At 42.6% G+C, this 16,060-nt stretch overlaps 1 long non-coding RNA gene and 1 pseudogene across 3 annotated transcripts in view; one reads left to right on the top strand and one right to left on the bottom strand.

Annotated features, from left to right (window-relative positions):
- The window catches only part of LOC148183752 (uncharacterized), a 74,259-nt gene that overhangs the window by 2,986 nt on the left and 55,213 nt on the right, over nucleotides 1-16,060 (bottom strand). For all 3 annotated transcript variants that reach the window (XR_015773226.1, XR_015773224.1, XR_015773225.1), the window contains exons 7-8: nucleotides 7,632-7,800; nucleotides 6,361-6,459 (exon numbers count right to left, since the gene is read on the bottom strand). This is a non-coding gene — a long non-coding RNA (uncharacterized LOC148183752). The remainder of the gene's footprint in view (nucleotides 1-6,360; nucleotides 6,460-7,631; nucleotides 7,801-16,060) is intronic.
- LOC148183753 (uncharacterized) lies at nucleotides 1,164-3,349 on the top strand (annotated as a pseudogene).

The following is a 16,060-nucleotide window of genomic DNA, read 5'->3' as shown; positions in this document are numbered from 1 at the left end:
GAAAATGCTATTTGGATTCGTCACTCCTCCAAAGACACCCTCTTTCTACAGGGAGTATCTGAAGGGGCAGTTCTAACACCCTCACATCTAGGAGAAGAAGCCCTGAGGACTAGAACAAAAAGCTGACACCCCACCCAGCAGTTTAATTTTGACCCGACGAAAATGAGAGTTGTGAGTTAACTTAGCCTTTTCTGAGCGCTACTTTATTTCTTTTGGGTATTTTTGGGGTTTTTTTTTCTCTTCTTTCTGCTGGGCTGGGATCGAGACTTAACCTTTTGTATGTTATGTATGGGGTTAAAATTAGGAAAATTTCAGAATTCCCGTACTGAGAGAGACGTATATTCCCAAATTCTACAATTCCTATCTCCTAAGAAGTTCTTTCTCTAAAGGGAATCTCTCTAAGACTAACCTAAAAGCATTTGTTCACTGGTTCGCTGAGAATTTTACTGACTTTAACGGATATTCTACTCATCTCAACTCTTTCTGGGATAGTGTTGGAGCCAGGATTTATGCATGTCAAGCTAACGCAGATTTCTGTCACGCGTTTTATTCCCTTGTTTCACATTATACCTAAAACTGTAGAAAAAAAAGTCTTCTCACTTTAAAAACTCTCTCTACAACCCCCATTGCTGTAATATATCGTATCCACCCCAGTATTCAAATGCTAATGTATCTGACTCTGACCTTGCAAAACCGGTTCTTCCACGTCGACCCACCCCCCTCCCCCTCCAGGCACACTCCTCAGTGCCAACCCCCACCCCGCTTCCAGGACCAGAGAGCAGGGGATCCGCCCCGCTCCCGCTGGGAGCCGCCCCCTCCTCCCCCGTCCCGCTTTCTGGGGCAGGGAGTGTAGGACCCGCGTCACACTCACTCCTGCTGTTCCTATATCCACCGCTCCCCTTCCCCCCACTCCCGCTGTGTATCCTGCTCCCCCACACCCCACCACACCCTGTCCCTATCCTTACCCCGCACCGTCGTGTACCACGGAAAGCCCCCGTTCCCCCCCCTATCCCAGAACACCCCCACTCACACACGGCCGCCCTGCCACCCCTGGCAGCGGCATTGTGTGAGTTGAATGCGGTGCCACCCCCCGCGGCGGCACAGCGCGAGTGCGGCCCGGTACCACCCCTTCCCGGCGGGCCCACGGCCCCACTGCCGATCCGCGCGGTGTGCACGGCTCCCGTCCTGCCCGTGCCCACTCCCGGCGCGCCCTTGGGTACACCCGCCCCTCCCGCCGTCCCTCCCGTGCCCCACCTCCCCGGTGCTCCCGTCTCCCCCGCTGCATTTCTCCCCGCCACGGCTTCTCCCTCCACCACCACCACCACCTTCCCCCGCCACCGCGACTTTTCCCCCCTGCCGCTTCTACCCCCGCCCAACGCGGCTTCTGCTGCCATAGCAACAGCTACTGCCGCTGTTCCTTTGCAAAACCCGGCATCCAGCACTGCAAACGCTGCCCCCACGGACATTAACAAGAATCCTCCTAAGTCAAATACAAGACCTACACAAAATGAACCACGTCAGCATGGAAACGAAGGCATCGCCGAGCATCCACAAACCACAGAGAAGAACATCCCGTCACACGGCAGCACACAAAACAGAAAGCTGAACAAGATGCTGCTGCCATCAGCCAAGCCATAGGCCAGACACAGCCTGGCCACAAATTGTTGCCTGGTTTATATGTTGTTATCCTTTTTCCCTAAAAACACTCGTGTCCCCATTCCTCAACCTATGCCACAACCTTCTTGAACCCTATACCATCTCCCCCATCCTCAGTTTTTAGTAAACAGAAAAAGGGGGGAAAGAATGGAGAAAAGAGACAAGGGAGAAAACCTTAAACCTCCCCTCTCCACCATAAGGATAACAAATCTTGCTCATATTCCCTGTGAGAAGCCCCATCCTTGTCTAAAGATGAAAATTATCTCTGTTGGTGCTGATCTCACTGCTGCTCTTCACCATGTCACCCACCTTCGGCTGGATTAGCCCACAGCCTAACCATAATGTTTGGTTGACCCTAGCAAGGACACTGAAACAAGATAACTTGTGTCCATAACTTGTGAGCAGTGTTGACAACCCACTTTCCACGTGTCTGGTAGGGATTCCCATGGTAGCAGATGACTGACTGGCCCCTCTCTAATTCAGAGCTCCTCCACAACACAGCTAAGAGACCCAATCTGGTAGACACTTGGCATGAGTGGACAAAAATTCTGCCAAATGCTCTGGAGGAACCCCAAGAATTGGATCTGCTGGGGTCCTCCAAAGCAACATACTGTGTAAAATTTTATTTTAGACGACCAAGTGATCATTGCCCAGGAATTGACCAGGCAAAAAACACATACAGAAAAGATATATCACCAATTAGCAAAGCCTACAATAATTTGAATTGGTATAATTACACCAGTGGCACACTTTCTGTGTCCTCTCTCCACCCCAAAGTGTTGCCCTGGGGAATGTTTTTATCTGTGGTGATGGAGTTTGGGCTGGAATCCCCTCACGTCTCCAGAGGGGTCTCTGTAGCTTTGGCAAGCTATCTATCCTCACCCCAAATATCACATTGTTACATAATTGCAAACAAAAAACCGAATTGGCATGTCAAAAAAGATCCTGTTCAGAATTCAATGAAAATTGTGACAGCCAAATTTACAACTGGAACCTAGGAAAGCGAGTTGTGGCTTCCCTGTTTTACCCATGGGTAGCCACAGCTAAAGCCCTTGGTGACATAAATCACCTGGAGTGTTGGCTTAGCAAGCAGGCCAATGTAACATCTGCTGCCCTGAGTGATCTCTTAAAAGACGAGGAGACCACTAGACACACCTCTCTACAGAATCAAGTAGCAATCGACTTCCTACTACTCAGACATGGCTGCAAGGACTTTGAATGGATGTGCTGCTTCAACCTCTCTTCAATTTCAGAATTCGTCCACGTGAACATCCAGAAACTGAAGGAACTAGTGAAGGACTTAAAAGTGCAAAACACCCTGGACTGGGTCAATGACCTTCTCAGTCAATGGGGACTAATGGGATGGGTGTCATCTTTAGTTAAGGGAATTTTGTGGACTTTTATTGATTATTGTTGTATTAGCTATGTTCTCATGCCTTCATTGCTTCAAAAGAGCTATAGGGAATGGCTTTTTACTATATACAGAGAGAGAAGTTGTGGAGAGGCCCAGTCCTCCGACAGGCATCCTCCCTGGAGATCTGTCCCCTAAGATAAGACAAAACTGCCTAGTCACTGTGACTAAGCTGTGGACCCCTTCCTGCTTCAGGAACCCATGTTATCTCCCTGTTAACTATTGGTCAACTTATCCCCTCTCAGACCATTGGTCCCCTTCCCAATCCTCCTCTTCCCTATAAAAACCCCAGCTTTTACCCAGTTCAGGGTTAGACCATCACTGGCCCCTTCACAGAAGCCTGCATTAAAGACTCTGCAGAATGTCATATGGTCTTTCCGTCTCTTGTCTGTCTTAAAAACGAGATTCACTTAATAAATTATAAAAAGAATTTGATATAAATAAAAGACAATTAGGAGACATAAGAAATAAAGCAAAGGGTTAAAACGGCCGGGTGCCTTGGCGCGCTGCCAAGAGCACACCTGGTATCCCAGGGATCTCCTTTTTATCCCCTCCTTGCTGTGAGGGGTTAATGCATATTCAAGCATGTCCCCTCCCTGGTTCTGCCTTCTTGGATCATGCTCTTCACAGTTTTATTTTCTGCTGGTCAGCATATATTTTTTGCTGGTCATCATTATTCTTGCTGGTCAGCATTTTTCTGGAGTTTGGTTTCCTTTCTTTTTGCAAATGGTCAGGGCAGATAACAGTCCGGGGCAGTCATCCTTCCCCTGAGGACAGCTGGGTTTCATATCTTCCGCTGATAACAGTTTGGCCTCTATTGTTCTCTTGATAAGAGCTTGGGCCCCACTGTCCTTGCCCTCTGGGGTTTCCTTGCCTTGTACCTAGGAAATTCTTTTAAGCTTAAGACTTGTTAGCAAGGAAAGAGTACATACATAGCTAAAAAGTATTTAACATATAATATTCATCTGCGAAAGCCAATATCACAATACAAATTTATAACATCTGTGTCGGCAGGGGGACCACGAAAGGAGCTGGCTAGGCTGAACAGAGCTGATCACAGAGCAGAAAATGCTGCTGAAAGAGCTGGTCACCTAAAACCCCTGCCCATGCCCCTAAGGGTTACCCCTGGCTGGAGACTGCCGGAAGCCCCAGATGGCGGCTCTCCCCCAGGATGTTTATCTGGCCTTGTTGCCAGCAGAAACTGGGGGTCCGACAGGCCCCCAGGACCCAGCCTGCAACAATGTACTGGCAATACGTGAAAGTAATGGGCTGCTCTGATGGTTCTTTGAAGACAGGAAAGCCTAGCAGGGAGATGGCAGATTCTGTATTTCCCTCTCTTCTACCTCTTTCCAAACAAAGCAGGGCTCACAGCACTGGAGGGGTATTTCTGGTGAAAAATAATATATATACCCCAACACTGTGTACATCATTCATGCAGAACAGTAAAGCATTCGGTGCAGTGGGAAAGTGTCATCTTCCAAATGCTGCAAAACCCATAAACAGACAAAAGTTACATTCAGTTCCTAAGTATGGAGAAATACACATAAAAAGGAGACCTCCTACCAAGATGGCAGAAAGCACAAACAAAAGGAAGAAGGACAGTATGATGCCCCCTTGTGTCCTGCTGTTTTCTATTATTATGAAGTGCTCTACACAGTATGTGCAATAAGAACATACTTGTATAGTAAGGTAGTCAACCAAAATCATCAGCAGAAAAATCATGGGAAAAGTTATTTTTTCCAAGTGCTTTTAGTAATTATACAAGTTCAGAAATTAACATAGGTGAAGTGTTATCTCAAGAAACACTTTGTCATTTGCACTGTGTTTGTGAGACACTGCTGAAAACCCACAGACCTCCTGAAATCTGCCATAGTGTAAATGTCTGCTTCAGTCATGTTCCATTTCTCTGTAGAGGAAACTAGATTAAAGACTTAGCACTCTACAGAGCGAGGTCTATGATAATCGCCAGGTGGAAACGCATCATATCTAAGAATCTAAGACATTTTTCTTCTTTTCTAAGACATCTTTAATTTAATCCTAACCAGTCACAGGAAGACAGTGAAATATATATAGTCTAAATTGTCAACTAGTTAATACACCAAACAAAAAAATCAACCTCTTTTCCCCCCTCATTTATTTCCCCCAAGCCTCTTCTATAATCTTTTCCTTTCAACACACCCCAACTACTTGAAAACCACAGGCTTCCCCATGCTATTGGATTGGTTGAGTTTTGTAATGGCTGCTAGTGTGAAAATCCTTCATAATAATCTAACACAAACTAATAGTTTTAGCCAGTTCCCTTTACTACATATGCTTATTTTCCTCAGGTCAATTTAAACAAACTTGTAATTAGTAATTTATTAAAAAGTAATTTAAATAAAATACATAATAAAACTAAAAAACGTATTTTCTAGTAAGATGTTTGAAAGCTGATAGGAACATGCAATTCAGGTATCATGTTAATTTTTAATTACCGTTTGTATGAGATCATTTCAGACATACTAGAAACATAGAAATTATCCAATATATAACTTTGGCAAATATATTTACAAATACATTCCAGAGATACTGACAAAAGTTGATACATAAGAATAAAAGCCATCAATTAAAAGGAAGGCAGTAGATAATAATCCTTATGGTGGAAAAGTTATTTCAAAATGTGACTTTAACCACATCCTCTTTAGTATGTACTTATCAACATTCCTACAGTCTTCCTGAATCTACACACAGTCTGTGACATTTTAGAAAGGCATATAAATATCTATTTCATGTTAAAAGAAAGTCTCCCTCTGAAAACCACGTATAATAATTAGACATTAATACTCAATGACTATATCCATGTTCTGACCTGGTCTGTGCTCTCTTGGAGCTGTGAGACACTGCAAAGGCTGCAGGAGGACCACCATCTCTTTGGAACAACAAAGAGCAGGAATTAATAATCCAAGGTCTTAGATTTCAAGGGAAGGGAAAGGGAAAAGAAAGGGAAAGGAAAAGGCACACTGAGAACTTCTTTCAAGTCTAGCATCTCATAACTGTAACCCAGCTCCAGTGCTTTCCAGGGTGGCCAAACCTCCTGACTTCATCTCCCACACCTGCTCATCCAGCTTCCTTATACCTTCAAAACAGAGCCCATTCTGTCCAGTGAACCTGAAGAACACTTAGTCTGTGGAAAAGACTGCATCTGAACACAACACAAAACAATTTACTTTCCAGCAGTTAACATGAGGAACAAACACACAGAATAAATTACTTCTAAGCTTTGTGCTTTTCATACTAACAGCTTAATTTCTGACCTTACGTGTAGCTGCTACATAGCTTGGAGTTTACTGCAGATCCACACCTGTCTTGCCATTTTCATCACATATGTAACAGGAAGGAGTGTTCTCTTCTTTCTAGGAAGCAAATGAAAGACACAGGTGGTTTGTGGGTATTTATTTAACCCACATTCCAGTCATTTAAGTAATGCCCAGGGGAAGGAAACAGGAAAAGGAAAAACAGAGACAGTTTTAACTCAGCTTAATAATCTCCAAGCCATCTGTCCACACCTTTACATACACAACAGCCATATAAGTGTGCCATGCTGACCATAAGTGGTGGCCAAATCAACAGTCTATGCCTCTATATGGGCGAACTCTCAAAGAACTGGGCTGCAAACAAATAGTTTGTTGCACTGACACAGCTGATGTTCAAGACTATAATCACATAGAACACACCTGATCTAATTGGGATTCAGCCTATATCATCAGCACAAGAGGACATAATAAAGCTTCCACAATTAAGTGAGCTATTAAAACTATTTTCCATCTTTCTTTCTTTTAGTAGTTTCTTTATGATAGAATAAGCACTGAAGTTAGTGCTCGTAAGATTCATGATACATGTTTTGGTTTAAGTTTAGAATTTTTCTGTGCTAAAAGCAACAAGCTTTGTCCACTGCAGTTCCTATTTGGCTGCCACAGGCTGCAAAGCAGAGAGACACTAGGGATTTGCAAAGCCCAGCACTGTGCTCCAAGGTGGAACCTTGCTGCTCAGCAATCTCTCCAGAGACTACCATGGTGTTTCCAAGGCAGAATTACCACCTCTTTTACTTATGTGCAAGTTTTGGAGTACTTTTGCCCCCCTTCTTCCATCCAAAATCCCAGTTTGTGCTATTCTATCTCTGTTCAACCCCACAGCTTCTCAGCAATGCCCCTGCAAAGAGAAGCATGGGGAGGGTGATTGCAAGTTCAGCCTCAACTCAGAAGCTTCCTGACACAGGTGCAGGGGCCAGCACCTCCCCAGCTCCTCCAGAGGGCTGGGGAAAAGGGGACAGTTAAACGCACATTAAGGGAATTAATTTAGGTCTTGTTGAGACTTTAAAATAAACATCTCCAGAAAGGAGTGCAGGGGAGAGTCACAAATCTACACTGGCCAGCCTGTGCAGCCATGTCCACAAGGCAAAAGCTGCTCAACTGCACCCACACTATACTCCAAGCCATGACAGCCCAGTGACGCCCACAGCCTTCCTGCCATTGTCTCAGCCCTTAAGGACAGGCATCCCCACAGCCCTCTATACCAACAGCCTCACCTGCTGGGGAAACCCAGACTGTCATGTGAGAGAGCAGGAAAGTGGAGCCATATGGCTGTAGGGCAGGAGGCACAGTGCCTGCCACTATGGGACTGCCTTGCCCAGGCCACTAGAACCCGTGAAGCCAGAGAATTCCTACCAATGTAGAAATTATCTTCTCTTTGAGTACCTGAGGGAACAAAACAGTCCATGAGATTACTGGAGAAGAGCAACTCTGCCCAGATACACAGGAGATCCTGCTAGAAATGTCTCAACTCCAACAAAATGCTAACAGTGATTTTAAAAAAAGAGTATAAATATGGGAGCTGAAAAAGCATGGAAAGCTGCTCTCCACCTGGTAGGCTCCTCCTGGCTGTATAAGCAATTAGGAGACCTCAGGAAAAAAAAACAATCCCAAGATGAACAACTGCCCTTATACTGTGGTGTGGTGTTTTTGCTGGTAGAGCCTGTGTGGTGTGCAGGAAACAGTGGCAACAGCGGGGAATTGAAAGCCTTGGAAGTGCTCTGAGAACCCACCTTCACAGCTTCTCCTTGACTGCTCCCTGTGGCCAAAACCACCCAGTTAGGGCAACTGGTGGCAGAAAGGGGTTGTGTGAGCATGTGAGGGCACTGGATTGAGCAGAGAACCAGGGCACCTCCCACTGTCCATGGCCCCGTGGGATGCCTCAGCCCATGCCTACATCCAACCCCCCCTCCTGGCACTTAGCCATCCCTCAGAGCATCCTCCCTTCAGGCCATCAGAATCCAAGGCAATGGCCAGTCTTTCTTACTGACATCCCCATCCCTAAATACATTTTCACCATGGAGACTGTCTCCCTCACTCATCTCTCAACCCAGGAGATGCAACTTTGTGGGACTCCAACTCCTGCTTGTTAGCTCAAGCCAAAAGGAATAACTATCAACTAAGAATAAATACTAATTAACCTGAATCTTTCATCATATCGTGATCTGAACCAGATGCTATCTCTAACTTTAGGCTGCTTTGAGATGCAACCTCTATCTGTAGCAGGCAAAAATAAGATTCCTTCTTTTGATAAAGTTAATTGTGGGCCTCAACAAGACACATTTCTTGGCAATACTGTGCTCTTATCTTTAAATGCTGTGAACTCACAAGGGTTTGAAAGGTCTTACATTTTAAGTGGCTCCCATATGAGTTTTGTGACTGAGAATTCAATCCAGGAAACTTCCCATGTCGTGCTGGAAAAAGAGGTGCAGTGAAGACAGCTTTAACACTGCACACAAGCACTGAATAGAAGCTGCCTCAGAACATGCAGCCAAAGGCTTCACAAGAGCACAGCCAAGATTTAGCCCCCCAGTGCAGGGGACAGTGGGCTGAAAGCCATACTGTATCTTCCATTGAGCTGGTTGAAATCCATAATGCTTTATACTGGTTTTAGTATCAGAGAAATAATAGAGCAGAGTTAAAACCAAAGATTTATTTGCCAAGTTGTATCAACATTTTCAAAGCTGCTTTGTTTTGATTTTTTTCATTTGTTGGAATTAGCTCCAATGCTTTCTAAACTACTGAAAACCACTGTTAAAAATCCCTGTAACAAAACTGTTTTTCATTATGACTATTGGTACTTATGCAGACAATATACACAAACCAGACTTACTGTAAAATCCAAGACCTTTCATAAATGCAGCTGTGTTCTTTTGCATAAAAATAGGTTATTTGGGGGAAAATATTCTTTGACATCAAAAAACAGTGACAGGGATACCAAATAACTCTTGGCAAAAGCTGCGCAAAGCTAAACTCTGCCCAGTTCCACCTCTCAGGCACCTTCTGTTCAACAGTCTACACTGGTAACTAGGATTAGCAATTTAATCTTCACACCACTTCAGCGTGGACATATAACAAACCTGCAGATGAGGTCATAAAATTAAGCCTCTACCATTTTGAAGTTGCATAAACAGTGTTTAAGTGGTCTAATGGTGGGATTTGTTTGTACGGCATAAATGTCATCATATATAGCAGCTCAGCAAGTCCAAAGATGTATTCAGCAGTGCCAATTCCCCAGGTGCTGGCAGACCTTCCTATCCACAGACTCTCTTCTGCAGATCACAAAGGGCCTCTTGGTCTGTAAGACATGCTTCTCACTTGTGAGCCCAGACATTACCCAACCCCTTGTTACATGGCACAAGGAACTGCTACTGTGTGCTCTGAAATAGACCTTGCTTTCCTAGAAGAAAGCCCTCAAATTCGTGCTAAGGGAACTAATGGCAGCTCCATCCTACAGGAGAGCTGAAATAGCCAAAAACACTGAGAATTAAAACACTGCTCTACCTTCTTGATGAGTCCAATCACCACCTACCTCCTCTCTGTTTCCTATGCAAATGGGTGTTTCCTATGGTAGTAAGGCACAAGTGAGCAGTGAGAACCACTCAAGATAACCAGAAGTTACCCAATTCTTACCAAAACTGATGTGAATTACATAACCAATTTTTTTTGAGAACTCTGTCAAATGTAATGCCAAAATTGCTCTTAAGTCTTCTATTTAGGGTACTGGCTAGCTGTAAAAATCTCTAAAGATACATAGTCAAGTGGAAACACCAGCCAGAGTTTCAGCCATCTGAACAGTCCCAGGTACTCAGGTGTATTTTAGGTACTGAAAACAATGTTTAAAACTTGAGTCAAGATTCCTTTCCTTGAACTGAAGGTTCATAATCTTTGATGAGTCCCATAACCAAAACTGCCAGCATTACAAATGCACAGGCATCTCCTTTCCTGGATGTGGGTGGTTTTGATGCCTGCACTGGTTATAAGCAGCAATGTACTAAGGGAATACAAAACCATGAAATTTAGGAAGATGAGTAATGTATGAAGTGTGGAGGAAGTGAGAGATGATCCTCATATTATGTGCTTTTATTTAATAATTTATAAATAAGTATCAGCTTTCCCCAAACTGCCCCTCTGCCTAGCAATTACATGTCGGCTGATTTCTGGTTACTGCTGTTCTTTTATAGTAACAAATTGTTCCCAAAGCCTCACATACAGAGAATTAGACAATCAAAGTACTATGCGCATTTTTCCACTTAATTCATTCAGTTAGCTGCAATTAAAACAATACAATTCAAGGCCTTGTGTATTTCTCTGAAAAAATACAAAACTTTACTTGTTCCTATTAATATATACAACCTACAAGAAAGAGTTAACAAAGCCCATTTTTCTTCGCTGTTGTAGTAGAGTAATTTTCATATCTTTTTCTGTAGATACCCTGGCAGTCATCAATATTTCTTTCAGTTGCTGTTCTTCAGAAGACACACACTTTTCATTCAACTGCACAGAAAAAAATGGAATCCAGTGGGACAAATTCCCTTGGTGAGCAGATCCACTGTAGCTGCCTGGGAAGGAATCTAGGTGAAGGGGCAGGGCTTGCATTAATGAGATGATAGAACCTATTTAGAAGGGAAGAGGCAACATTTTATAAAGCAGTAATCAAATTTCTCTTAGATTTCACCTAGATATTTTACCTAAATATTTCACACTTCTGGAAAAGCAGTGTTTCATGGCTACTGATCTCTGTTCACCCCCTTTGTATAAATGGCATACCAAGTTTTAGCATGACTATAGAACCTTTTTTTGTTTTATGGAGCTTCACTAATGAAACCTAGTAACAATCTAATTAATGTTATACCAGATTTGAGGGTGCAAAAGAGAACAGAAGCTGTACCTGTCTCCACAAGAAAGTGATAAGCCACCCTATTAGAGCAGCTGTTACTGTCTCCCATAACACAAAGCTCCCCCAAAACTGGGCATTATTTCCATCAGTCATGAACACAGAGTGTGCAGTGCTCAGAGAGCAGCAACATCTCTGCAATCAGAGGATGCACTGTATCTGTCTGAGTCTCATGATGTTTCCAGAGCTTCTGTGAACAAGGTGTATCTCCACACTATTCTTGGTAGAAGGCTATCTTCCTGATGTGCTGGTCTTGGGTATGTTAATTCAGTATTGCAGAAGTGGTTCTTGACAGAGGCTTGATTCAGTCTACTCCTGCAGAGTAACAAAGCACTGATTTGGATCCTGTACTCTTAATTATGATTCCACTAACATAAATGAGCATTTCACTTAAGCTCAGATCATCAAGAAAGAACTATTGTCTGCTTCGATAAGATGGTATGAAATTTACCCAAATATTTATCAAACTATGTGAAATCTTATTGGAAGAATGTATTCTGGGATTTTGTGAAAGTCCTTCAGGATAAAGTAACCACAAAATACATGTCAGAGCAGAGACTCCCAAACTCTGGTCTAAAGGGAGCTCACAGCTCATCTAGTGCTCACTTTAATTCTTTTCTTGCAATACACAACATCATAAAAAGGCCAGGACAAAAAAAGAACCAAAATCAGTATTTCTTTTCCAGAAAGGCAGACCTCTTCCAACCCCAGTTCCAAGAAACATTGTCCAGTATTTTCCTTCCAGTTACTGTTGATCTACAAAGATGTTAAACAGCGATGAATGACAAGGAAGGCAATTCACCAAACAAGGTACCTATTCCAAAGTTATTTTTATTAAAAGAAATGCTAATATCATACTCGTGGCATATGACTTTATGCTTGAAGAATCTTGCAATTTGCATATAATCTGGGTGAAAGAAATTTAGTTGAAAGACCACATCTCCAACTATTAATGAATGTTCCCAGAAAGTCTAAAAGACAAAAAAAAACCAAAAACAACCACCTTGGCTTGGCACTTTTTTTCCCAAATGTGCTTCCTTAGCTTAGGTTGCTTTCATAGAGGTAACACTGGCAGACAGTAACTGTATATGTTCTGTACTAAACATATTTTTGATATGGCATTTCAGGACAATTGGATTACTAAAAAAAATTTTTATAAAGCTACATTTATCATCAGTTTATATCAAGGATCATGTTATTACAATAAACTATATAGAGTTAGGCACTGTCCATGAAAACACGGAGATATTTCATATCACTTGAATATGCTGACATTATCAACTGACCTATAAGTACCAATAACATGTTCATTATCATCTACATTTAAGCTTCTTCAAGCTTTCAAGTGCCCTTATACCCAAAAACATGCAATTCAATTCCAGCAAGTACCTCAAAAAATCACATCAAAGAAGTTCTTTATTGGTTTCTCTCAATGACTTCCAGATTTAATCTGCTCTTCTATAATCATAGAAAATGCTTCCTGTAAATATCTCATCTAAAAACACATGGAGGAAGCTAGATATTTTCAATGCTACAACAAAGGATCATGCAACTAGAAAATAGTTAATAACTCTCCTGATGGAAAGTTATTTTTCTGGAAAAAGAAAGGTTTCACATCAAAATATTCTTCTGAATAGAAGTTAGTACACCATCTTACCATCTCTCCTTGTAAGAAAATCTTTCATTCATAATGTTTGCTAGAAGACAAGATCTTTACTATACCAGACAGCAAGAGAAACTTAAAATGCCCTTTCAGGCCCATGCGTCTTGAATAGTTTCAATTACGAGTGGACAAGTGTTCTTCACACCTCGTAGAACAGGGAAACAAAGAGGAGCAAGAGAAGTCTTTTGAGTCCTCCAGAAACTCAGCATTTCCACCTAGCTTTCTATTCAAGTATATCTACCCTTGATTATTGATACTAAATAAATCCATGGATGCACTGAATAGCAACAAATCAGCAGCAGCTAATAAAATTAAACTGAGCTAGACATCGTTGCTATACTGAACAAAACACATTCTTCCCTCCACCAGTAGTGGCTAGAGCAGACAGAAATGCAAAAGTTGTGTGATGACAGACGTTCATCAGGGAAAGCAAACGGGCAGGCCTTGGCAGCTGTGTAAATTCTGTAGTTTGGTCCTGGAGGTTGTGGCTTCAGCCCCAGGTCCCAATTCCTTATCACAAACCACTAGAGATCTCTCGGAGTAAATACATGACCAGCTCCTTCTCAGAGAGGCTCCATCAGATTTAAATATCATCCATACAAAAGGCCTGCAGCTGAAGCATCCTGCCATAGGCATGGCTACTCAGCACAGCTGTGGGCATGATACAGCTTTCAGCTTGACAACAGAAGAAAATGTCCTGAGCACCTTCCATCCCTGCAGGCTGCTTGCCTTCTTGGACAGACCCTCAGGAACACACATCAGCTGCTTTCTCTGAATCAGACCCAGAGTACCACAGATTAATTAATGCTGCCTGCATCCCAGGAATATCCTGGAGACCATAATCACAGTCCTTGGCTATACTCCACTAGGTACTTCCCATGCATTAGGCAAAAGGCAGGCTCTGTACGTCAGGGCTCCGCCAAGAAAGGGCTGTCCACCTGCAGCAGAACCTGCAGAGCAGCAGCTTTTGAACCACTCCACAGTCTAAGCTGCCACTCCCAATATCCGAACGTAGCTAGCTCAGCCTGTTACTGTCAGTCTTTCTGAAGTCTGGCAATGAGGTGAACCTGCACGACCACCAGTGGTCACAGCCATCCAGGTGCTCCAGCTGAGACAGAATATAGATGAAAGTCATGTATGGGGCAGCCTTGCTTTGCATTTTGGTGCAGATGTACACAGAGAAAGGAGTGAGGACAGAGCTGAGACAGTGGGAAGCTTAGAGAGCAGGAAGGTGACTTACTTAAAGTTATTCTAAAGCACATTACAGATCTGTTAAATCATTGTGGCTTACCCTATATTTCAGAGTAAATTAGTAACTTTTCAGAAGGAGTGAAGAAACCACCACTCCACTTTTAAATAATGAAAATGCTAAAAAACCTACACTTAACAGATCTAAAACTGCAGCAAGTCACCCACCAACACCCACTCCTCTTGTCAGCAGGCTTTTTTCAGCTTTGCCTATTATTTGTGTTAAGTCAGAGATGTCTAATGTTTGCTGTGCTTATCTGTTCAACTTTCAGGAGACCCAAATGTTACAATATGTACCTATGCCACTGACCTTTTTCCCCACAGCATTTTCATCTAAATAAGTAAAAACCATAGTTTCCAAAATCATTTAGATTCACTGCTCTGAGTGCATAGCTGTAAAAAATATGCTTTAAGATTAACATCCAATTTTATTCATGCCTGAGGCTTCACCACAGCATCTATTTTTGTAAGATTAACAGCAAGATCCCAGTTCTCCAGGAATGTAAAGAGTAACAGACAATTGTAAAAGGAAGATGATGTTTCCTAACTTGCCCTGCTCACATCAAAGAAGGTACATTTTCCTAGCCCTTTCCACATTGGGTGTAATTTCTATTTGCATTTTTGCACCCACAACATACACTATGTTTATTAGTCCTTCCACCTCCCATTAGCTAGAATGCAAACCGTGGGTGCCAAAAAATACTAACATAAATCTCACATGTGCAAAGCATCCCCTGAAAGACAGCTTTTACTCTGGAGGAGTTAAGAAACAGCCATCTTCCAGTACCTTGCACAAGAGCAGTTTGAATCATCTAACTTGAAAACAAAAATATAGAAAATGAGCACTTGATATTTTGTCTAATCCATTTGAAATGAGTACACATAAAAACATTTGTTTTTGGACATGGCAACCTGAAGACAAATTGAGGGCCATTTTTAACCTAAACATCAGAGGAGATGTTGTTTTCAAATAGTGCTGTTGGTGTCTGTCAATTAGAGCTACTGCATTGCTGTCAACTTGCATTCCTGCTTTAGTTCCAGCTTTGCTCCATCCTACACAGATCTGTACAAATCAATTGTCTCTTGCAAACTTGCACTAACCACTGGAAAGTAAAATTAATAAAGTGTGAGAAAATCTGATTCATAAAGCTGACACTCCTGTGCCCAACAACTCTTCATATAGGCAGGCAAAGTGGTAAAAGATTATCAAATTGCAACTGTCATTCCTGACAAAATGCATCTCAATGCTGGAAGGAATTTTAGGTTTTAAGCTAAACCACCATCTCAAAGAGTTCCTCAGAGCCTGTCAATACCTGTACTTTGGATGGAAAGCTACCACTGAGCGCAGTGTGCCCAACATACAGAACCTGCCACAAAATGAAGTTCTTCATAACAGCTCATCTCAGTCTTGGCTGGTAACAATAACAAGAAGACAAGATGAGACCATCAGTCTTAATTGTGAAGACAATGTTTTCCTCCCATATTATTCTGTCTGTCATGTTCCCTTCAGGTTCCAAAGGAATCCCTGTCTCATATATCATTATTTCCCACAAAGCTTGAAAGCACTCAGGGGGGGCTTCTTCCTGCCCACTCTACCAGCCTTGAAGTCTGAGTACCTTCAGAACAGTGACAGAGGCCTCTGCCAGCAATAAAGGGGAACATCTGCATACCAATTAAACTGCTGATCGCTGAGGAGTAAAAAAAAAAAAAGGGAAAAAAAAAAAAAGAGGGAAAAGCTTGAAAGTAAATCTGAGCCAAGTTCTAATTAATGCCCTAGGCCCCGATTCACCACAGCACTTAGGCATGTAGTTAACTTTAAGCATGTATTTAGTTCTATT

The sequence above is a fragment of the Pseudopodoces humilis genome, chromosome 9 (assembly GCF_049639895.1).
Source record: "Pseudopodoces humilis isolate 2021_Gansu_Grassland_sample_001 chromosome 9, ASM4963989v1, whole genome shotgun sequence".
In the NCBI taxonomy this organism is placed as follows: Eukaryota; Metazoa; Chordata; class Aves; order Passeriformes; family Paridae; genus Pseudopodoces; species Pseudopodoces humilis.
The sequence above is the reverse complement of the archived record's forward strand: the minus strand, read 5'-3'. Positions and strand labels throughout refer to the sequence as shown.